The 24196-nt window shown below is 38.5% G+C and overlaps 1 protein-coding gene and 1 long non-coding RNA gene across 9 annotated transcripts in view; one reads left to right on the top strand and one right to left on the bottom strand.

Annotated features, from left to right (window-relative positions):
- The window catches only part of LOC101685844 (sodium channel protein type 1 subunit alpha), a 142322-nt gene extending 133822 nt beyond the window's left edge, over positions 1–8500 (bottom strand). For 4 of the 5 annotated variants that reach the window (XM_004743995.3, XM_004744001.3, XM_004743998.3 and 1 more), the window contains exon 1: positions 8347–8500. The gene's annotated coding sequence lies outside the window, so the exon portion shown is untranslated. Of the gene's footprint in view, positions 1–4257; positions 4361–8346 lie in introns of those variants that run through there. The other variant, XM_045066691.1, reaches the window with a different exon arrangement.
- A 19-nt stretch (positions 8501–8519) lies between these two features.
- The window catches only part of LOC106004975, a 165436-nt gene continuing 149759 nt past the window's right edge, over positions 8520–24196 (top strand). For 2 of the 4 annotated variants that reach the window (XR_001178103.2, XR_006602482.1), the window contains exon 1: positions 8520–8868. This is a non-coding gene — a long non-coding RNA (uncharacterized LOC106004975). The remainder of the gene's footprint in view (positions 8869–24196) is intronic. The other 2 variants (XR_001178102.2, XR_001178104.2) reach the window with 2 other exon arrangements.

The following is a 24196-nucleotide window of genomic DNA, read 5'->3' as shown; positions in this document are numbered from 1 at the left end:
GCTTGGCTCCTCTTTGCTAAAGCAGAAACTGCATTTTAACCAGACTCCCAGGTGATTTCTGTATGCATTAAAGTTTGAGAATCCCTATTGTAGAGGGTACGGTTGGCAATGACTGTCACAGAGGTTCAGCTCCTAAGCCTGACCTCTTACCTCTGTACCCACACCATGTGAATCAGCCAATGCTCCTCACTGTACCCTAAGAATGCCCACTCCCTTTTGGAAGGCACACTTGTCAGGCCTACTGGAGACAGGTACCTCTCCCCTCTTCTACCAAGAAAATTCCTAATCTACTCTTCAAGTAACATTTTGTATGTCACTTGACCTGCTTGATTTTAAAAATCAAAATTAACTTTCCTGTTTCTCTTCCTCCGAGGCCATTCTGGAGAGGCAATCATGTTAACAATTTCTTTTGAATTTGTCTGAAATTACTTGTGTTTATCCAAGCATCTGAAATATATATTTTATATATTTTTTCCAGAAATGACATCATACTATCTATTGATGTACACTTTGTTTGATTTACATATTTTATTTCAAATTTTCCCTGTTATTATATAACATATGTTACAAACATTATACATAGTGTATCTCAATTTTTTCCCTTGTTATTATGTAATGTGTGTTATAAGGTAAAGAGTATTTTGGTATGCACATAGATGGACACACTAAAAATCTATTTAATCAGTCTTCAAATGATAAGTACTTAGGTTATTTCCAGTGCTTTGGTTTCATTTGTTTTGCTTTGCTGTTACTTCCAACAATGCTGGTGTCAACACCACTTTCCAAACATTTTCCCCACTTGCACAAGTTTTTCTGTGGGAAAACTCATCTCAGGAAATGGCTCAGTTGAGTGGAAGGGCATGGGCCTTTTAACTTTGGTAGATATTGCTAGGCTTCTCTCCAAAGGCATGGCATCTTTTTACATTCTGGCAACAGCTTAAGAGACCCGTTTCCCACACCTTTGCCATCATCGGGAATTATCAAGCTTTTTTCTTTGTTAACTGGAAAGTGATATCCAGGCCAAGTCTTGACTTCCCTTGGGAGTTTCCCATAGGAGTCTATTAGGAGAAGCACAGAGATGTGGAGAAAAAAGAAAAGGTATGTTCTAAGAAGAGGAGATAAGGTGTACAGACGGATGCAAGGTTGGATCTGTAGAAATGGCTAGAGTCTGGAGGGGTGGGCAGATGCCAGACCACACAGGTCCCAGCACAACTGCTGCAGAAGGTAAGACGGAACCCTGTTCATGAGGAGACCAGGAAAGGATAGTGTCAAGAAGCCCAAACTGAATATTCTCCTTTGGTTTCCACCAGTTTAAGAGAACCATCTACTTGCTCTAAGGCTACTGACAATATTATTAGGGTCCTCATAATTGGCTTTTTGCTCCTAAAGCCACTTCAGACAGGGTGGATGGATGTGTGTGTTGTGGCGGGGGGAGGGGGAGCGCATGGCTCATTGCCAGGAGGACACATTTAGCAAATCTGAAGACCAAAACATTTCCTTCAGATGTCCTGATTGTGCTGACTGATACACAGTTTTCTCTGATGTTTTCACTAGAAACTGTACTTTTGAAACCAAAACACTCTTACTATTACTGCCATGTTCCTTTCTCCCAAATTAGATTATCACAATGTTATCTTTAGGAATTTTCATATAGAAGATTGATACCTGTTCTATTTTTTTTTTTGCTTCCCAAAATGAGAGAATCCCAACAGAACATGATAACTCTTTTAAACATCCTATTTCGCTGATTCACTTCTTGGACATAAAAAATAAAACAATGTCACTTTATCAGAGAACTATAATTTCATTTATAAAAACCAAAAAGGATTAATTTTTCATAAATCAGCTTATTTAACAAATTCCAGATTATGAGACCTATGCTGCTAATGATGTATTTTTAGGATAAATAATTAAAACAGCAACATTAAAAGTCACTTATTTTTCCTAAATTATCAATGGATACATGAAACAGGTCTAGCAAATCTAATCATCTTGGAATTGGTTGCTACATAGCTGACCACATTCCAGAGTTAATCCATTTCCACAGAATATTGGAATTAGAAAAATACCTGAGACATTACTTAATTTAGGCTCTTAGTTGTCAAAGATGTTTCCCTAACTTGGTAGAAATGGGTTTGTCTTTATCTTTAGGTCCAAATTGTTTTTCAAGATAAATTAAATCAGCATAATTCTAAATTATTTTCTAGTGATACATACTTTTCCTCTTAATAGTTGTTCTTTCTACTCTGAAAAAAAAATTCCACATTTCCTAGGCTTTTCAAATCTCTCAAAGGATTATTTACCTCGATAATATAATCTTTCAAGAACAGGGGCTGACAGGGAAAACTGGATGGCTCAGTCGTAAAGCATCTGCCTTCAGCTCAGGTCATGATCCGAGGGTCCTGGGATCGGGCTCCCTGCTCAGTGGGAAGCCTGCTTCTCCCTCTTCCACTCCCCCTACTTGTGTTGCCTCTCTCTGTCAAATAAATAAACAAAATCTTTAAAATAATAATAAAGAACAGCAGCTAACCAAAAAAAAAAAAAAAAAAAAAAGAGTGGACACATGGTTGGCTAGTTATCTTAGGATACTGCATTTTTAAAAGTATCTTTAGGAGCATCATAAGCGTAGGTAACTGTCCATTCATGGCTAGCCTCATCCTGTCTCTTTACCAGATCTTGACTCATCAGCGCTTTGAACATCAGTCATTGAATCCAGCAGCTTTGAGTCCCAGAGCCTGCACTAATACCAATGTCTAGTTGCTCAAAAGAGATGGAGAGGACTCCTTGAGACAGCCTGATATATTTGGAAGCAGATGATGCCAAATATAATTATAAACTATTATATTCAGAACACTTTCAGTATGTGAAAGAGACTACTTGATATACATTATCTCTTCTAAATTCTGGACAGGAGATAGGATGGTTCTCCCTTGAGAGCTGAAGAAACAGATTTTCAGAGAGGTTTAATAAATTGCCTGTCATCACAAAGCTAACCAGTCATAGAGTAAGGGATGGACTGAAAACTTGCACCTCTAACTGTCCTGAGTTAGGATGTAGGTTGAGCACCTTGGCTATCAACAGAACACTGTAGTATTGAGCTGAGTCACAGCTTCAAAAAAAAAAAAAAAAAAAAAAAGTGGAATTTCCATATACTGTCAAGTCATTTGGAATTTACTGTATTTAATATGTGTTTAAATTATCTTCTATTATTGAATACTTTTTTTCAGACTATTCTAAAATGGAATATATATGGTGGGTGACAGGTGGCGTCTATACTTACAGTGGGAAGTGTTTACTAAAGAACAGAATTGTCAAATCAATATGCTACACCCCTGAAACTAGTATAATATGGTATGCCAACTTTACTTCACTAGTAACAAAATGGAATAGAAGATCTTTCAAGTTTTGACTTCCTGGGTATTTACTTTAAGCTCAAATAGAATTGGAATGGACTGTGTGACTCCGGTGTTGGGAAACCAGTATTTTAATACAAGACTTTATACTTGATGTTGGAAATAACTTCACTTTGTAAGTCTGAGAAAGTCTCTGTATCAAACCAAAAGATTTTTTTCTTAAGATAAATAAAGAAAGTAGCATGAATGATCGAGTTGCAAAGAGCTCCAAGTGTATGGCAGCCTTAAATGAACCTACCCCTCTGCCTTTGGGAATTTGATTTTTTAATTTCGATTTTCAACTCTGGATCTCATTTGCAAGTTGCTACTTAATTGACTGGGGTGAATAATGTTATAGAAAGCACAAAATATAAAGGAACTAGGTAGCAATGATAATTATCCAACATCCATTCAACAAGTATTTACTGAGGCTCAGTATATGCTGAGTGCGGAGCCACAGAGCTGGGTGCAGCAGTGAGAAAAGATGGCCTCAGGGCAGATGGCCTGGTCAGTGCAGAAACTCTGCTAAAACCCAAGGTTTGGTTAGATTGAATTCAGTGGCATCTCTTAAGAGTGGGACCAATCCCATCCTCTTGGAGATTTTGAGAGCATTAAGTGACATAATATACATTACTGTAGCATAAACGCTGTATTGAAGTCATTCTGTAAGTACTTGGTAATACATATAAAGAACAATTAATTAAACCTATTTATACAAATAAGTCAGGAAAAATGTATGAATCCTAGCAAATACAGCAAAGAATTGGTAGCACACATCCACCCTTATACTCCCTGAATGACTTTAGAGCAGAGAAAGTCTCTTGAAAGAAGTCTTTATCAAAAAACACTTTGAAATTATACTCACCAATGTGTTCAAACTACATACACTATTGAGTCTTGCCTTATGGAATAATGGGAAGAGAAGAAGATTTGGCATCTGAAGATCTTCAGTTTCATTTTCTTATCTGTAAAATGATAATAGGAATGGGACCTATCTATAGGGTTGCTATGGCTCTCAGAAAGGATCATGTCCATAAAATAACCTGGAAATACGGATATAATCATTCAAATATAAGCCATTATTTTTGACTAATCAAGATATAGCTGTCTGACACATTTTTTATATCCACGTTTTAGATTAAGTCCCTTAACTCACAAATATCTTAGGATACAATTTGAGTTTGTAGTACATTGTCCTAAAAAGATATGTGTGTGTGCATGTGTGTGAGAGTGGAATGTGGCTTATCTATTTCTACCATGCATGGACTGAACTGCTGAATTGTTTGAGGCAACAAGTCTTGGGAAATATCATTAAAATTCTCAGATGCTAGCATGCAAATGTGTAATCTTAAGGGCCAAGAGTTCTTATTCAGTATGACTTCCAATGACAGTACAGACAAAAGGTTGATATCCAGGATCTATAATGAATTTCAAAGACATGTAAATGAACTTAAATTAGATACCCATTCCAGTCCCAAGACTTTATGATTTTATGATTATATAATATAACCCCAAAAGCCTTCCATGAAGGGAAGATGGTTTAAACTGGAGACCCTTGATCTTCTAAGCTCTTTGACAGATCTGGGCATTTACATCTGGATATAAAAGCCATGGAAAGCTGGTCTGCTGTATACACTAGAGGGGGAATTTGGAGCTCCAGGACACTTTGCAAGAACAGGGTGAGGAGCAGAGATGGGAGAGAGAGGAAGGATGAAGGGAAGAACTCAAATCTTAGTGAAATCTATCAACCCCAAAGATAATTGGTGTAGAAAAATCTCTGGTAGAAACTCATGACAGATAGAATCTAGGTCACTTTTTAAGAGTCATGAGGTAGCATACACAGAACCAGGACTCCAAGACACAGAGGATGTTACAAGATTTTAAGTCCCTGAAATGCTGAAGAAGGGTTTTGGACTTTCACAGACTGTGGAACTGGTATTTGAACAAATTACACCTAGACCTTCAAGAGGGCAAAGAGGCCTCAGCTTATTCACGGCTTACACAAAAGAGACATATATCTATTTATTTTATGAAGTTTGAAACTGCCTGCTTCCAAAAGAAGAAACAATGCCTTTGTTGTACTATTTCCTATACTATAACTTTACAAAGGGGAGTTAACCTAGGCCAGCAAGTCTCAGATTCGAAGATGTGGAGAAGGGGTGGGGTAGGAATGACGAGGTCGGGGGGCGGGCTTGCCCTCAGGGGAGATGTGTTCATGTCTAGAAATATTCGGGGTTGTCACAATTGAGGGTTGCTAGTGGCACCTTGAAGGTCAAGGGCAAGGATGTTGCTCATTGTATGTTGCTCCCCATAATGGAGACTATCTGACTGCCAACGTGAATTGTGCTGAGCTGAGAAACCCTGACATAGGCCAACCTATCATTTCACAAATGAGAAACTGAACATCAGAGAAGGTCAGTGACAGGTACCAAGTCACACAGTGAGCGAGAAGTCCTTGCCTCCTCAAGAGCTGGAAGGGATAGGTCTTTCACCGTTTCCCACCGCACCACATGACTTCCAAAAGCTAAAAATGGAACTGCTGGAACACAAAGCTTCTTATGGACAAATTTAGGCTGAAGATGTACTAAATAAATAAACACTAGCATAAATCCTTAAAACATAGTACTGCTTATATTGAGAAATCTGGGCCACCAGAAAAATAGAGAATTCAGTTACATAACATATATTTTGACTGTATGTAGTGAAAACTATTTTCATGATATTTAACCCAAGTTCTACCCAGGCTAGTGGTTCTCAGACTTTAGCATGCTTCACGGTCACCTGCTGGGCTCGTTAAAAAACAGGTTGCCCCCCTCAGTCCCTGAGAATCTGCATTCCTAACAAGCTTCCAGGTGCTGCTCCTGGTACTCAGGAGACCACGCTTTGAGAACCACTGGCCTAGCATTTGGTAGCTACTCAATCAATGTTGGCTCAATATCATAAGCATTTAATAATATAATCTCACCAAAAAACATAATCTCCCTTTGGCGTAGATTAATTACTAATGCTACTTCACACTGAGAAGAAAATCATCTAGAGATGGCAGAACCAAAACTAACGTTAGCCTCATTTAACTCATATCTTTTACTCTAGAAATGAACAAGTGAATATAACCACTTAAGTTCCATTAACAGAGAAAAGAATCCCTATTAAAAACAGCTTTTGAGGGGCGCCTGGGTGGCTCAGTGGGTTAAGCCACTGCCTTCGGCTCAGGTCATGATCTCAGGGTCCTGGGATCGAGTCCCGCATTGGGCTCTCTCCTCAGCAGGAGCCTGCTTCCTCCTCTCTCTTTCTGCCTGCCTCTCTGCCTACTTGTGATCTCTCTCTGTAAAATAAATAAATAAAATCTTTAAAAAAAATAAAAAAAAATAAAAAAAAATAAAAACAGCTTTTGAAACAAAAATCATTTATAGACATTTGAGCACTGACAGTGTTATTGTAAAATTATATGAACTAAAGATTGTAAGTATGACTAAGTATGTATGCATTGTTTTTCACATTCTGTGTGTGAGGATTATTCTGGATGCCAAACTGAGTAAAGCCTGGTCTGATTGGGGCTCTTATGCCAAGCTAGGTCTATGGGGAAAATGCCTATTGACATTAGTAATATAAAAATTGAGCCCTGAGGGACCATAACTGTCTCTTCAAGTTATTTGGGAAAACACATACAATTAAAAATAGCATAAAATGATAAGCAATATATTCCCGACATAAATAATCAATGTACTACTGTTAATCATTATTAACAGAGTGAAGGGTACCCAGAAGGAAATTTATTTCGGCAACATTCATTTGCGTTCCTTTAATTTAATAAAAAATAATGTAAGAAATTGCAGATTCTTAAAAACTACCTGTTTGCCTAGTGAGTGAGTGTGCTATCATTGATTGCCCCATGTCGGTCCTCATTTATGGACACTGAATATTCAGCCTCCCATTTACCTCTTTAACATCACAAGACACTTCACACAGCCTTTATTTTCCTAACTCATGACATCCTGGCCGAAGCACTGAACTTCTGCCAAGAGCACCAAGGAAGCCGAACCCTCTCAAATGTGCTGCTCCTGTCTTGAACTTTTTAAATACCCACCCATCTTTTAAATTAGGTGCCATCTGTTGTGTCGGGATCTCTGGTTAAGTCTTATTAAAATTCCTTGCCAGTATCACACCGCTGCTGCAGTCTTACCCTGCTACTTCTCCAGCCTTTTCTGCAGTGTTCATAAGAGCCTGCTAGCCTAATGAGTTCCCGGACCAGGACATGGGGTGAGCGTCTAAAACAGAATCAGTGCTATGCTGTTTCTAATTTTACTCACAGAGTGAATAACTGTTTATGTCCAATCTGGGATCATGCCTCCACGTCCCCTGAACACAGCACACTCTGAACCAGAGCAGTTAGCCCGGCATCAGCAGGGCTAGCTAGAATCAAACGGCGCTTTTACTGCAGGATTCACCTTGGAACAAAATAGGCAGGATTTATTATCTGTCGAAGTCACATCACTGCCAGGTTATGATGCTTTCATTCTCATATTGTCACAAACAGTCACCGCAGAAGACAAACGTGGGAAAACATCACGCTTATTTACAAGGAAAGCAAATTTGCAATCAGACAAGGGCAACCGAACAGCCAAGAACTGCAGTAAATCTCTAAGAGCTAATAGTGCTTTCCAGCAACACCTCCCAGCAAATGGATTGTATTCAGAGCCACTGTAAAACAGCCACAGCAACATTCATTCCTCGATGGCTAGAGAAGGTGCTTGACAAGCAAATCCTAATTTATGATTCATTTACTCCCCGAGTGTCTTAAAACTAGGACTGCTACCAGACTTCCTATGCTTATTCAAGCATGCTGACAAAACTGGACTCCCTTAGTAATTTCTCTCGGCACCTCTCAGCATGGCTGACGGGCATCTGCCAAGCCTAGAGCATACAAACCACTGAATCATGCAAAAATATTTACCCCCAAAAGATGTAGTAAAAGTTCAGCTTCCTCCAGCTTCCATAGTCCCTGAAGTGTTAATCTGAAGGAAGAGTTCCATGAGTTTTCACAGGCCAGCAGTGTGTCTCCTACACTTGACCTAGACAGCCTTACATAACGAAGCGTCGGGGCTGGGGAGCTCGCTGAATGTCATCACCAGCGAGAGGAAGAAGTATTGGCAGCAGCAGGCAGGCGGGCAGGCTGGGAGTTTGCATGGGAATCGTGAAATCTTGTCTTTCTCTTTTGAAATGTTTCGGAAGGAGAGTTAAGAATAGCTCGGAAACTGGTCTTGTTGTTTTTGTGGGAAGAATGACCAGAAGCCTAAAAGCTGAATTTTGCAGCAAGTGCAAGGCACCGCTCTCCCGTGCTTGCAGTAAAGCTAACAGAGTGAATGGCTGTCTGTAAAGTACTGAGCCATGACACCTAAGATGAAGGGAATGGTAAAGCAGAGTAATGACTCAAAGGCTGCCACCGAGAGCTCTTGTCTACCTTTAACTCATTGTGGTGAGTAGAGGGGAATATGTGTCTGTGTAATAGAAATGATAGTTGGAGGTGTGAGCTGGTTTGCAGGATAACTGTAAGAGTGGTAAAGAGTGTTTATGTTCCTTCAACATCTTTTCGCAAGCAAGACAACAGCATTTGAAATCTCACCAAATTCAGAAGAGGGTGGGTTAAACTGGTTGTGCTTCATGAATTTCAGTTCAGGTATTTTCATGAAAGACATAAGCAAATCAGGTTACCTCTCTATGGCGGTGGGCAGGTAACTGTCAGGTGTGTTCATTAATTACTGCCATTGTTGATACTAAAACGATAGGAAGTTCAGCATTCAGATTTTGTATACAATGAATCTTTCTTTAGAGTTTGAAAGCAGTTTCTCAGAACGGGGCAAGAAGATCACGGTGCTTTTAGATCAGCTTTGTAACACTCACTCCTAGATATCTGGAGGATACTTTTAAACAGCAAATTAAAAACAGCATATTCTCCATCTAATCTTCATTCAATTATCTCAAGTGTGTGCAATGCAAGCTGTGTTCTTAAAAGCTAGAAATAATAAAACCAGCCCTATATTCTGATCCTGAGTACAATGATATGACATTATTAATATAAAATGGTATTATATTGTTTAATTATATATAAAATTGTGGTTTGATACGGGATGTGGGCTAAGATGTATAATTCCCGAGGCAACAGAAATAGAGAAGCCATGCATGATTTAAAAATAATATTAATGTGCTGCTCTTAGCTGGGAAACTTATCTACTAATGCATCACACTGAGAATAGAGCAGGGAAATAAGAGAATTTTAGAACTATGGAACAACACAATGATCTAATCCCACTACATCATTTAACCCCTATGGAAACTGAGGTCAAAAGAAGTTAAATGATGTGTTTAAGGTGACTCCGAAGAAGAGGTGAATGGAATGTGGTTTTTCTCATCCTCACTCATGTTTTGCCTACCATCCTGCAGTAAATAGTTGTTCTCTAGTACAACAGCATTCTCCTTGCGGTCTAGTTGGTGTAAAGGCCTGGTGTTCAATGATTTTTTTTTTTTAATCATAGAAATGACAGAAAACAAGAGTAGAGTAGCACAAAATAGCTGCTATTAGGAACAGTCTGAATTTAGAAAATCAATTTCGGCAGTGGATGGAATGAAAAATTTTCCTCAAGCATTTCTTACAATCATAATGAACATATTGGCACAATATTTAATTAAAATTTTCAGATTATGAAATGGTGTTCTGAACATGTGGCAACAGACACTACGCTGGTAGTTTAGATCTTTTTAATGTTGTTAATGTTGATTGTGGAGCTAGGCTTGTCCCTGACTCGGAGAGCTAATGTACATGAAATAAACAACCCACAGAAAGCAAAGAACAGGAAAACAGTGTTTTAAAAAAGATTTGGTCTTATTACTTTCAAGTAAGCTGAGCTCTTTGTCAGGTACTTTTTGATCCTTGCCTCCCTGCCCCCAGCACTGGGCTTACTGGAAACCTCAGTAAATGTTTACTGCATAAATAAACGGAGGGATGAACGCATTCAAGATGATCTATAAATGAGAGTCGCATATGATCCTCCTTAGTAGTCTTCCTTGGTGTCATTTTAAAGAGCACAGAAGGGGCGCCTGGGTGGCTCAGTGGTTAAAGCCTCTGCCTTAGGCTCAGGTAGTGAACCTAGGGTCCTGGGATTGAGCCCCACATGGGGCTCTCTGCTCAGCAGGGAGCCTGCTTCCCCACCCCACCCCCACTCTTTCTCTGCCTGCCTCTCTGCCTACTTGTGATCTCTGTCAAATAAATAAATAAAATCTTTAAAAAAAATAAAAATAAAGAGCACAGAAGAAGACTTATGAATATATCAGCTTGATAACTGCCAAAGTAAATGAGTGCTTCTGAGATAACTTGTTTGGAAGCTGTTCTTATTTAAACAAAACAAAACAAAACAAAACAAAACAACAGCATTCTCCTTGCGGTCTAGTTGGATCAGCTTGGTATAGGTTTGGCAGCTCCTAAGAGATAATCCAATTTTCACTAGATTAACCAAATAGAGGTTTTGTTTTTCTCAAATGACGTTAAGTGACATTAAGGTAGGACTTCACAGTCCTGGCAAGATCCACAGTCTTCAGGCATCTAAGCTAATTTTTCCTTCTTTTTAGCCATCTTTAGCATGTGGCTCTTATCCTCTGATTTGTTGCCTTGTGGTGTCAAAATGGCTGCCTGTCCTCCAGCAGCCTGAGTAGATTTCAGGCGGGAAGGTAGGACGTGCAAAGGGCAAAACACAAGTTCCAGGTAAATCAGCTTTCTCCAAGAGCTTTCCTGATTACACACACATTGAGACTTCCGTCTAAAGGGTCATAACTGTGAGAAATGCCACTCTTCCTAGTGAGGAGTCTTAGAATAATTTTTTTTTTAGCTGAGCTTATTGCATTTCCCAATTGAGCTGGGTTCTGTTTTTAAGACAAATGGGGTTGCTTCCCCAGTATCCATTCTCCCTTAGCATATACTTTTGGTAGTTCTGGTAAAATCCTAAAGCATTTGGCATGATCGTTTAGCCTAAGTTGATTTATCTTCCAAAAGAAGGAAAAATCTTCTCATTTTACATCCAGATCTTCTATGGAAAAAATTATCCTCCTTTTGCAATGGAACATTACTTGGGTTGCAATGGATTTGTAATTACACTGTTGTCAAATACATGCAAAGAGAAAGCTGCAAACAAACTTTCCAGAATGAGAAAAGAAAATAATTCCATATGCCATTTACCTCATAACCACCCCAAAAATAAGGTTGTCTGAAGTAGTTTCTTTCCGAAAAGATTCTGACTATAGAAGAATGAATGGACACTGAATTAAAGCTCTAATCTTTGAAATTCCTGCAATTGCTAAGTAAAATGGTGTCTCACTAATTTAGAAGAGAGCCTTTTGCTTTTTTTTTTTTTAGTTTCTCCTGTTGTCTTGCTGGAGTTAGCTAGATAAAAAGCATGTGGCTCTTCCTGCTGGGCCATGGAAGGGCTATGCGACATATTCCAATTAGGTCACAGGAATGTCTCTCTAAACAACAAGCTGTTCTTTATATTGGGACAAGGAATAATATGGACATCTTTAAAAGGACCTGGAACAGGATGGTTCCCCGGATCAAAAGTTTCACTTGAAACATGTAGAAAATTCCTGACTAGACTGGGTTAGAAACTCTCTGATTTTAGGAGGAAAAATGATGACATTTTTAGTTTCTATCAAACTCAACTTTTATGTGGTAGATAGTTGACTTTGAACCCAAGTCACAATCACCGTGAAATAACCTATTTGGGAAAAAAAATGGAATATTGTGTTAGCTTCTACTATACTGCAAAGCCACACGGAACACGGTACCCATTTCAGTCTCTTAACAGGAGTAAGAGACTTTCTTGCAGAAAAGAAGACTATATCCAGCCTGACTGAAGACAGTCAATTAAAGTATATTTAGTACCCAGAGGGTATGAGTTTTACAAGCACAAACTCAAGGGAGAACAAAACTGGAAATTTCTCTTTCCCTATAAATTAATTTAATTTCTATTTTAATGTCCCATTTTTTCCTAATGGTAGAAAATTTAATTATTTCTAGGTCAGCTCAATTGCTTTAGTACTTTTTCAGTTATCTCAGGTTTAGCTCAGTAAAATGTAAGATTTTTGCCTTTGTCCTTTATATTGATTAGAATGACACTAGCTTCAGCAACAAATATACCCAAAAGTATTGGTGGCGTAACACAATTAGATGCATTTCTTACTCATGAAAAGTTCTATGTAGTTGTTTTTGGTTGGCAGATGGCTTTCCATGTTTTCATGGATGGATCTTGGATCCTTCTCTCTCGTGGCTCCTCTAGCCTCTAGGTACTCAGAGTCAGTCAACGGAGGGAAAAAGACTTCATGAAGAATTATATGTATCTCTTTAGCCCAGAAATGACACACACCGCTGGCTTGTATTTAAATGGTGAGGAATAGTCATGTGATCCCCTTACACACAATGGATGGCTGAGAAATGTTCTCCCTAGCTAGGCAGCCACTTCTCAAAATGGAGCATGTTATTGGGGTCACCAAGCTATCTCTGCCTACCTTTCATCTTGGCAGTTAATCACTTAAAAATATATCAATGATATATTCTGCCAATTATAATTGATTGGCAGAAATTGTCAAGAAATGATTTCTTAACATCAGAGAACTGAGGATTTAACCTGGAGAAAAAGAGATAGTGCTCCTTGTGTTAGTGATTGATTACATTTGGCCCCTGAAAAAGGGATCACATCCTTTTTCTTCTACCCACAGAGATCAGAGAAACTGTAGTATAGACTTCCAAATCTTTCCATTGTAATACCTGGAGTTCAGGTCTAGGATTTTTACATTCTAAGTAAAATACCCCAAATTACAGCAGTCCCACATGCTTTGAGAAACATGGCTGGTCCACATGAACCTTGAAAGATTGGTTTCTGAATCAGAAGGATCTGATCCTAGCATCCAGCGAATGCTTGGCTGTCACTTGGGTATTTCAGGAGGGATGCAAGAAGGCACAGGGAAGAAGGGGTCAAGCCCATATTGAAAAACCAGAATGTTCAGAAATTCTCAGTAGACATCCTCCTGGGTCTCATTGGCCAGAACCGTTCTATATCTGCTTACAGGAACAAAAGAGAAGGCTGGGAAAGTTAACCTTCAAGTTGGGCTCATCAATGTTTCCAACAAAACTGGGTTTCTCTTAAGGAGGAAAAAGGAGGAAAAGGATAACAATGTCTGGCTCAACATTAATAGGTCCATTAATCTACCGAGGTAATTATAAGCTTGTCTTCACTTCCCGGAGGGCATAGTATCAGTGGTATGTGTGTATGAGAGAAAGAGAGAGAGAGAGAGCAAAAAGAGAGAGAGAGAGAGACACTAGGTTTATTGGCGCTGTGGAGATGAGCATGAACCCCTAGGCAATTCAGAGACTACTTTCATTTAATGGTTCTGTAACTTGGTAGCTAATGAACCAGGATGTCTGTAGACTTATACTTTAGCCTTTCCATATTTTTTCAGTCTTGGATTCTCTTCTGAAATTGCTAGGACATATTCAAAGTAGGTATTCTATTTAAACTGGGAAGAAGCACCCTTTTAAAAAAAGTGTCTGTACTCCTTCCCAGCTGCCTCTCTTCATTAAACACACACACTCTCCAGAGTTTCTAAGTTTTTGAGTAAAAAGGAGAATCATCTAGGTCAAAGGAGGTACGCGGATGGCAGGATGGGAAAAGATGGTGCCTGGGGAGAAGAAAGAACCAGGTGTTCAACATTTGCCCTTTTTGGTGTTTTTTCCAAGTTGCTTTCCCAAGTGGGATCTAAGAATGGGCAAGCCTTGGTGCATTATCCAATGCATTAGATTATCTCTAAGTTAACCCTAAAGGGATGGCACAACTGCGCTGTCTTTTCCTTATCAGGCCCCCCACATACTATTTCTTATCAGTCTCCACATAGTTAGGCACACTCGGGAATTCCCTTTTAGATCTATGAACAATTCTCAGACTAACTCAAAAGAAACGATTTACTTCCCCACCCACTTATTTTGGCCAGTGTTCCAATCTCATTGAATCGCTTGCAGATACGAGAAAGCTTTATGTTATCTCATACCTCTATGATTTGCTTAGACTGATCTCTCCACTGGAGTCACTCATCTCCATTCACCCCTACAACCCTGGCTTTGTCATGCCACCTGTAGTCCTTTCCTGGGTCAGTGAAACATAGTAGGTTAAAGGACCAGTTTTTTAAAATAGCTGGTCCTTGTCCCTTCACACCTACCCAGGCAGAAACTATTATTGCTTGTTGGGATGTGACCATGACTTAGAAAGTTCTAGTGTGCTTATATTATATGTTGTTAAACAAAGTTGCTTTCATACTACCTTCCTCAAATAACTGGCTACTTAAAAACCAGAACCGTGTTTTATTCATCTTTGAATTTCTAGTTCCTAAAGTGGAGGCTGCTTGGGACACAGTATGCATTCAACAACAATTCCTTGTGATTAAAAAATTGTGATTATTAATAACAATGAAGATGAACCTATATACTTTAAGAAAACCAAGCATAAACATGGATTTATGAAATATAAAACACTGGGAATAATAACATATCCTATAAAAAGATGTTTCATTTGTTAAGAGATCACCAAATTTTCCTTGAAAATGTCAATTAATCGTTGTCTTTACATTTGGTTTTTCTACCAAAAAAAATCTATTCTTAAAATAAGCATTATCTATACTTCAGAACTCTAATTGCAGGCAATAGCTTGACTTTTTTGTTAATGATAATCTGGTTATTGTAACAGTTCTACTTTTTTCTCTACATATTTTATTAAATCCATTTGTAGGAGATTAAAATACTTCCTTTTTTGAGAAGCTAGACTTGGTCATCTATTTCAAAAAATTACAGATATATTATCTATTATTAACAGAGTATAAATTAAATATTTTTTGCCATGCATGCTTTAGTCATCCAAAACTCTCACAGTTGATTTATAATTTTATTCTTACAATATGCTTGTGATAGGTGTTAGATTTCACCAGCTCATCCTGCCTCTTCTTTTATTGAAAAACGATGGACAAAGGATCCCATGACCTTTCCAAAATCTCACGGTCAATTTGCTGACTCTTTTCTTCTAATTAATTAATATTTTTTTGGACTTTACATGTTTTTAGGGTGGGCTTCTGTGCCACTCAATGTGCTGGGTCAAGTTCGCAGTTGTCTCAGTAAATCAAACCGTCAAGAACCACCCTGTGAACCCCGCCCTTTATTGCTTCTGCCGTGTCCTCATATTTTCAGTCAGAATTCCAAATTAAGCTATTGTATTTGGAACCCAGCTTTAGAAACCCTGTCTTCAAATAGCAAGTCTTGGCTCCCTCACACATTGTGATGTGAAAATCTGAGTACAGGGAGTTCTAAAGGAGCAGCGCTCCCTTTGCTGAAGGCCAGCGTTTCCCTGGAGGTAGGGAATTAAGATGTAGATGCTGAACCGGATACCCAGATCCATTTGTTCCTTTTGCCTCATCTCTTTCTCACTCCTCCACTTTCTAATTGGAGACAGACTTGAAAAAATCATGGTTTGCCTGACAGTCTAGTTGTCTCCAGGGGTAGGCTACATCACGGGGCTTCTCGACCAGGGTCGCATAAGTGAACCATCAAATATCAAAATGAACAATGAGCATCCCCATTTTGTTTTTGCAGGTATAGCTGGATTATAAAAAATTTAACGTGTATTCCATTTAGCAAAACCTCTAAACATGTTCTTCATAGTGACATTAGAGATGCTGAGTCATCTTCTTCCTGCCCTTTTATGTCTGAAGAAGTTGATGAGAATGTTGGACTCCTAACAGACAAACATGAATTATAATTTACATTTGTATGAATGGGCTTACTGCTTTACAAAGCACATTCATGCATTTCATCCCCTAGAGACCTAGATCCTTATGGGATCCAGATCAGCATGGAGGTCTGCATGGCAGCTGCTGACCTGACCCATCTCTGTTGAGATGAGCCCAGGATGTATCCTGAGACCTGGAATGCTAAACCCAGTGCTCTGTAGGGCACGTCACACTGCAGGAATCTACTAGTCAACTGGAAGGCCACACGGATGTAAGGTGTAAAGTGTCAGGAAGGAATGTCCAGTCCTGACCCTAACCCTGCCACAGGGTATCTCTGCTACCATTTGGACCTCCATGTGGCCTTCTGGAAGAGAGGTTCAGGATTTCAGAGAGGGGCTCAGACATGTGAGATCCAGTGATGAATAAATCTTCAGAAATGCCAAACTCTGTTATTATTCCAAGTAACAATTAGTCCCAGATGATTTTTATTTTGGGGAAGAAGATCTCAGAAGTGATTAGTCAACTAGCTGCACAGCTGCAAATGTCTTTGGATTTGAAAACATTGCCCTTTTTGCAGAGGACAGGCAACAAGGATCCAAATGCAAGCAAATTTTGCATATTCAAAAAACTACTCCGTCAGCAAGCTTAATTAGGTAGAAAAAGTTTGTCTGTAATTCCATTATAAAGGCAGATTATACATCAGCCAATCATAGGATTTGGAGGCTGGAAGAAACCCCAATTTTGCTATTGCCCCAAATGGCTAGCTTGGCAAATACAGAAGGCAGATGAAATTTGTTTCTGATTAGTGCTCTACAAGAAAAAAAATTATTTCTATACTAACACACAATATTTCTTTACTAATATGAGACAATTTTTAAAATGTAGTATGTTAATAGTTTGATATTTAATCTTTGACCCTAATGAATTATTAGTCTTAAATAAATAATAACATTTAATATATATTAATGAGTATTAAAAACATTCTATTTCTTAACATATGTTTACTTTACAAAACAGAGTAGAGGAAATCTACCTGCAAGAAATGCCATTTCTTATTCATATTCTCTCTGTAATCCTGGTTCCCTACATCCAGCACAAATTTTGTAGGGGAAAATTGGGAATAAAAACGCCTCTCTCTTAGGATTGTTGTAAATTTCAGTAGGAAGATATTCGTTAGTTACCAAATGGTGTTGAGTGGTTGATAAAGTCCACTTCTATTTGTTGTTTCCCTCACATAAATGTGGGAGTTTTGATCCCTGGTCACCCAGAAGGAGACTTCTTTCAGCCAGGTAACCCTTCAGATTAAACGAAATTCGAAATCTTTTCTTTGAGCTCCTTTTAAAAAAAGTTTATTTTTATTCTCACTTCTCTGTAACAGCAAAGGTTGGAAGCCTGGAAATGTCCCTCCATGGAGAAATCTTGCTTTCAGCATGTGTGCTAACCAGTGATCCACTGATGATTGAATTTTTAGAGTATCCTGCTTCTGGAGTACCTAACCATTTGTTGTATTCATTCTAGCTATTAGCAAGGAATATTTATTGACTCCCTATGCACACCTATCTTCTAGGAAATACAACTGAATCCTTCTGGAATGTTTAGAGTCTGGAGAATATATGATAATATTATGCTGTATGATCAGTATTGACTGCTGGAAATACAAAGCATTTTGGAATTTGAAGGAGAACAACATCACCCCCTCCTTTGGGGAGATGTGGGAGAAAGTGGGATTTGGATAGAGAAGTGGAGGGGGCGGATTTCAAAGAAAACATGGAGAAGGTGGAGTGGTTAATCTTTCTTGAAAGAAAAAAGGAAAGGGAGGAATATTCCAGAAAAAAAAGGACGAGGCCAGTTTATTTAGAGCCTGAGGGTTTGTGCATTATCATGATTAATCACAGGAACAGCTGCCAAGCTTTCATTATAAAAATATTCTCCAGGAGAATTCATCAAGTTCCATTGCCTATTAATTTCTGTTGATGCATTTTATTTAGCATCTTCAATGACAGATGACACTTTAAAAAAAAATGGAAGGAAAGCAGTAAGACCAAGCTCATTAGATAAATGATTTACATGTGATATTTTAAAATTAAGCAATGTCATTGCCCAAGCAAATTACGAGTCTTTAGTTTTAGTATGTTTACCGTGTCCTTAAAATTTCTAAGTTTATGACTTAACATTTTTACTTAGTACATATCAGTTGATAGTATTTTATCATCTTAAATTTATTATTTATCAAGAAATTATGAAATGAGGCAATGTAGTGTTTTGGTACATGTTTTGATTTGGAACTTTAAAAAATTTGGTTTAGAGGCACCTGGGTGGCTCAGTCGGTTAAGCATCCAACTCTTGATTTCAGCATGGGCCATGATCTCAGGGTTGTGAGAGCAAACATCGAGTTAGGGTCTGTGGAACCTAACCTAATGGGTGTGGAGTCTCCTTAAGATTCTCTCTCTCCTTCTGCCTTCTGCCCCTCTCCTCATCTCAAAAAAAAAAAAAAAAATTGATTTACAGTCTTACTTTTATCAATAAAATTCTCTTGTATGACCTTGAATATGTTTCCCATCTGTGTAATCATGTAAATAACAGACTAAACTTAAATGCATTTTAATCCCTTCAAGTTTTAAAATTGTATAATATAAATATATAGATACATATTTTAATACAATACTCTTTTATTTTTATATTTTTTAAAAACCACATTCATTAAAATGGGATCTGCATAGTTTAAATGCTTTTTTCTTAGATAACAAGAGAATTTTTCAAGAGCTACATAGCAGCTTTTAGCTCAGCTAAATCTTACTGGCAAAACCAATATCCTGGAGAGCCTGCGTAGCTCAGTTGGTTAAGCGTCTGCCTTCAGCTCAGGTCATGATCCCAGGGTCCTGGACCGAGTCCCTCATTAAACTCCCCGCTCAACGGGGAGCCTGCTTTTCCCTTCCCTCTGCTGCTCCCCCTGCTTGTGCTCTTTCTTTCTCTCTCTCTGACAAATAAATAAATAAAATAAATTAAACCCCTAGAAATGTAATGATATACAGGATGATTTTAAAAGCAGGTCTTCTTTCTGTTCCTGGTTGGGTAAGGCTTGCAACGAATTCTGAAACGTGTAACTTAACATTCGTTTCAGAACTACGTGAGGCTTTGCAGTTCCAAAGTGTATCTACCCATACACTTGACCTGAATGGCCTCTTCTGAAAGATAAGAATATACTTAAGTCTCACCTCTGGAACTGGTGTGGGATACCACCCTTATGAAGACTGTGCTATTTTCTATCTTGAGGACATATCCACAGGAAGCCAACAGCTGATGAGTGGTTTCTCCACTTGTGAGTAGAGCTAAAAAGTCCTCCTGGCAATTGTCTCTCTGAATGTTCCAGCAAGAATACTGAGCGCCTACTCTCTGAGACTATGTGTGTTTGAGAGGACACTGGCTGATACCAGCTAACACAGCTCATTGATTGAAATTTGCTGATGCATCTCTATCAACAGAAGCCATGCAGGGTTTCTCAGAACCCCTACAAAAAAGCCCATGACTTCTGCATAGTTGTAGTTTCCCACGGCCCTTAGAAAACCTTTCCAGACATTTTCATAAGCCTGAGTCCTATATGGGCATGTAATTCTAGCTACACATAAATAAATAACATCAGTGCTAATAGTACATACACTCTGTGTTGTGAGGTAATTTTTTCCTAAATGCCTATTGCTATACATTTTTAATCCCCTTCAGAATAAATAGAAGCTTTTCTTTACAAAGTGGTTAATGAAAGATTAAGCCCCTTTTTTCCCTGTCTTTGTATTTAATGAAACCAAATGTACACATCTTCTTTAAGGTTTGAGAACATAGGAGACCCTATTTCTATTCCCCCAAAGCAGATTTGAATTTCCTAGCTTTGTTTTTTCATATTTAAAAATAGTAAATTACATCAACCAAAATAAAACTATGATTATAAAAACTATAATTCACAATACAACTATATTACATAATTTGAAGTTTGTCATGGTATAATGTAAAAATCATAGTAAAATACAGTGAGGCAGATCTAGATTGAGACTCTGGCCCTATTAGTTAATAGTATGGTGACTTCTGGAAGTTGCCTAAATTTTCTGAGCCTTTGTTCTCCTCTATCAAATGGAGACGATAATCTGAAACCATAAGGTTGTAAAATAAGATAATAAAACAATGTGTTTGGCACATAAAAGGTATTAAAAAAGTAGTACTCTTTTTCTCCCCTCTCCTCCTTAGTCATGTTGAAAGCATAGGGCAAGAATTTAATGAAAGCCTCACTGAAAAAGAAAAATCAAGAACTCGTGATTTTATTTCGGGCTTTCTGTTTTCCTCACTTACACACTTTCCTGAGTTATCTTTATCTTTTTGTTGGCCACAGTTATCACCTTTTTGCGTGCTGATGGCCTCCATATCTCCTTGTCTTATCCAAATCACGTTCCTGTACTCCAGGAAATGCAACATGCTTTTTAGTATATGCCACTGTTAAACTCACTTTAAAGACCACATTTCCCAAATTGAGTTTAACATCTCCCTCTCACCATTAAAAAATACAACAGCAACCGAACAATTGGCTTTTTTTGCTTTGTTTCTATCATGAGTGCCCAAGCTTCAAATCTGAGTTATAGCTTGGACTCTTCTCTAAATTCTTCACAACCAATTCCTAAGTCCCATCCCTTCTACTCCCTGAATAGCTTTCAGATTCATCTATAGCTCTCTAGTCTAACTGCTATGACCCTTCTTCAGATCACCATCATCTTTGCCTGAATTTTTGCAACCAACTTTCAACTGGTCTCTCTGTTTCTAGTCATGGTTCTCTCCAATCTGCTGCTCATAATGCAGACAAAAAGATCTTTCTAAATCTACTGCATATTGTGTCTCTTCTGTACCCAATAAAGCCCAGGCTTATTGCCATTCTAACAGAGCTTACGTGATATACCCTTAATATGCTTTATTTACAATGGGGGTGCATTCTCTAGACCTCCTTGGGGACTCAACCATTCATTGGAGCGTTACAGCCAACAGCTCCCAATTATGTCATGCTTTGTGACTTTCCCTCAGCTGAAAGTACTTGCACAAGGTTATACCCTTCCCAGGGCAGCCAGCATCCAGTAACGGTTCCACTCAGAGGTATGAAATTCTACCCCCTTATCCCAAGCACAGAAGACTCTGAAGGTCCATCCCAGTTTAAGATCTCCCTGTCGGATTGGATGAAGACTCTGTTGTGATTATTTTATAGCCCAACTTCTTCCCTGAACACCGAGATAGAAGTTGAATAGTAGACTGTCTTCACTGCCTCACAGGTGTTGATGTTGTAAGTTCTCCGAGTAAATTTTCTGCATGAAAGCTTCAACCCCTGAGTCTATATCCCAAAGAACCCAACCTTTGACAGACTCTTCCCTGGACTATTCAGCCTCATGCTCTGTGACTTCTTCTCTTTGCCTTCTATCCTTTATCCAGTCTGACCTAATTTCAGTTCTTTTAACCTTTAGCACTTGCCCTTTCCTATAGGCTCTTCCTTCACATATTCATTCAATATGTGAATGAATGAATGTTAGTTAAGACTGCATTTACAGTGGTTAAAAATAAGAGATTCATGAAAGAAGTTATATACTTAAGAATGATCATGTGCATTTTGAATGAGAATTTGAGTTTTTACTGAATATACCCATGTGTGTTAATTCAGTCATTAGCTCATTTATCATTCAAATGCAGGAATTTTTAAAAATCCCATAATGCATAGCCCTCCATAGGAGTTGGTCAAAAAATGTCAGTTCTACTTCTGTTAAGAATTTATGTTCAGTTATATTAATATTATTTTTAAAGGTTTATTTATTTAATTGGGAGAGAGCAAGAGGGCTGAGGGGAGAGGCATAAGGAGAGGGAGAGCAAGAATATTGAGCAAATCCCTGCAGAGCACAGAGCCTGATGTGGGGCTCCATCTCATGACCCAGAGTTCATGACCTGATCCAAAAACCAAGAGTCAGAGGCTTAACCATCCGAACCACCCAGGTACCCCATTAGTACTATATATATATTTTTTAATTTTTTATTTTTTATAAACATATATTTTTATCCCCAGGGGTACAGGTCTGTGAATCGCCAGGTTTACACACTTCACAGCACTCACCAAGGCACATACCCTCCCCAATGTCCATAACCCCACCCCCCTTCTCCCAACCCCCCCCCCCAGCAACCCTCAGTTTGTTTTGTGAGATTAAGAGTCACTTATGGTTTATGACCCAGCAATTGCACTACTGGGTATTTACCCTAAAGATACAAACGTAGTGATCCAAAGGGGCACGTGCACCTGAATGTTTATAGTAGCAATGTCCACAATAGCCAAATTATGGAAAGAACCTAGATCTCCATCAACAGATGAATGGATCAAGAAGATGTGGTATATATACACAATGGAATACTATGCAGCCATCAAAAGAAATGAAATCTTGCCATTTGCGACAACATGGATGGAACTAGAGCGTATCATGCTTAGCGAAATAAGTCAAGCAGAGAAAGACAACTATCAAATGATCTCCCTGATATGAGGAAGTGGTGATGCAACATGGGGGCTTAAGTGGGTAGGAGAAGAATCAATGAAACAAGATGGGATTGGGAGGGAGACAAACCATAAGTACTATTTTTTAAAAATAACTCTTGCAGAAACATCTGACTTGAAATTTTGTTAGAACTTATCATTATACTACTTTTTCCCTCCCACCATCTACTCTCTGTCTGCTGTTCCCAACAATGGGAAATGAAGGACCCAAACTGATCAAATCTGGTTAGGGTAGTTTTACTAGGTGACCCAAGAAATAAAATAACCCATCAGTGGTGTTCTGAGTAGTAAATTCCTAGCCTTACACTATAAAATGGAAAAGAAGGAAAAAAGTTGATATAAATGTCAACAATCCTCCACACTGACTGCCTCAGGTGGGTTCCCTGGAAGTAGGACAGGCTCTTGCACATCAAAACAATCAGACTTTGAGGAATCAGGTGTTCCCATGGGGGAAGACGGTGAGACTTTCTAAGCATTTTCAGGTAAGAAAGTCTCTTCTGTTGACCTAGAGCCATTCTTCAGGAAAAACTAAGACATGTTTGACATCAACACCAACAACAACTAGGGGATCTGCATGCTGTCCTGGTAAAGGGTATTTTACCGTTGTCTATTATGCTCGTCCCCTACCTCTGTGTCTGTATCTTGAGAAAACTATAGTTTGCGCTTCTTTTTCTTGACCTTAAACTTTTCTTTTGGGACAGAGTACCATAATTCTCTACATTGGGAGAAGTTATCACTAATTATCTTAGAATTTACAAGTGGTCTATGTACTTTTGACATACTGTACTGTTGATCTCTTATATCTAAATTTAAAACTGAAAATAATAATTCTAGTCTAGAATTTTATAACTTCTGATTTACTATTATTAGATCTCTCATTGAGATAGGAGAAAAGAATATTGAAATCTTATAGATTCTTATGAAGCACGTTAGAAACAAGTTATTTTCTAAAGTTTCTATACTATCCTTGTATTTTAAATACTTGGGGACAGGGACACCTGGGTGGCTCAGTCAGTTAAGCATCTGCCATCAGCCCAGGTCATGATTCTAGGGTCCTAAGATGGAGTCCCTCATCAAACTCCCTGCTCAATGGGGAGGCTGCTTCCCCCTCTGCTTGCCTCTCCCTCTGCCTGCTGCTCCCCCCTGCTTGTCCTCTCTCTCTCTCTCTCTCTGACAAATAAGTAAATATAAAATTTTTTAAAAAGATAAATATAAATTATAAATAATAATAATACATACATACATACTTGGGGACATTGCTGGTGTCAGTGGGAAATTTGCACATAATTATACGTTTATTCCCAGTGAAATACATGATGATCTGGTACTGAAACTAAAGAGGGCTTTAGAGAGAACCTGAGGAAAGTCATACTATAGGTCCACCTCCCATGTAAGAGCTTGACATAAGGTGTATACTTGTACACAAAAAGACATC

Source organism: Mustela putorius, unplaced genomic scaffold (assembly GCF_011764305.1).
Source record: "Mustela putorius furo isolate JIRA1106 unplaced genomic scaffold, ASM1176430v1.1 tig00003869_pilon_pilon_pilon, whole genome shotgun sequence".
NCBI lineage: Eukaryota > Metazoa > Chordata > Mammalia > Carnivora > Mustelidae > Mustela > Mustela putorius.
This window is presented reverse-complemented; position numbering and strand designations above follow the sequence as displayed.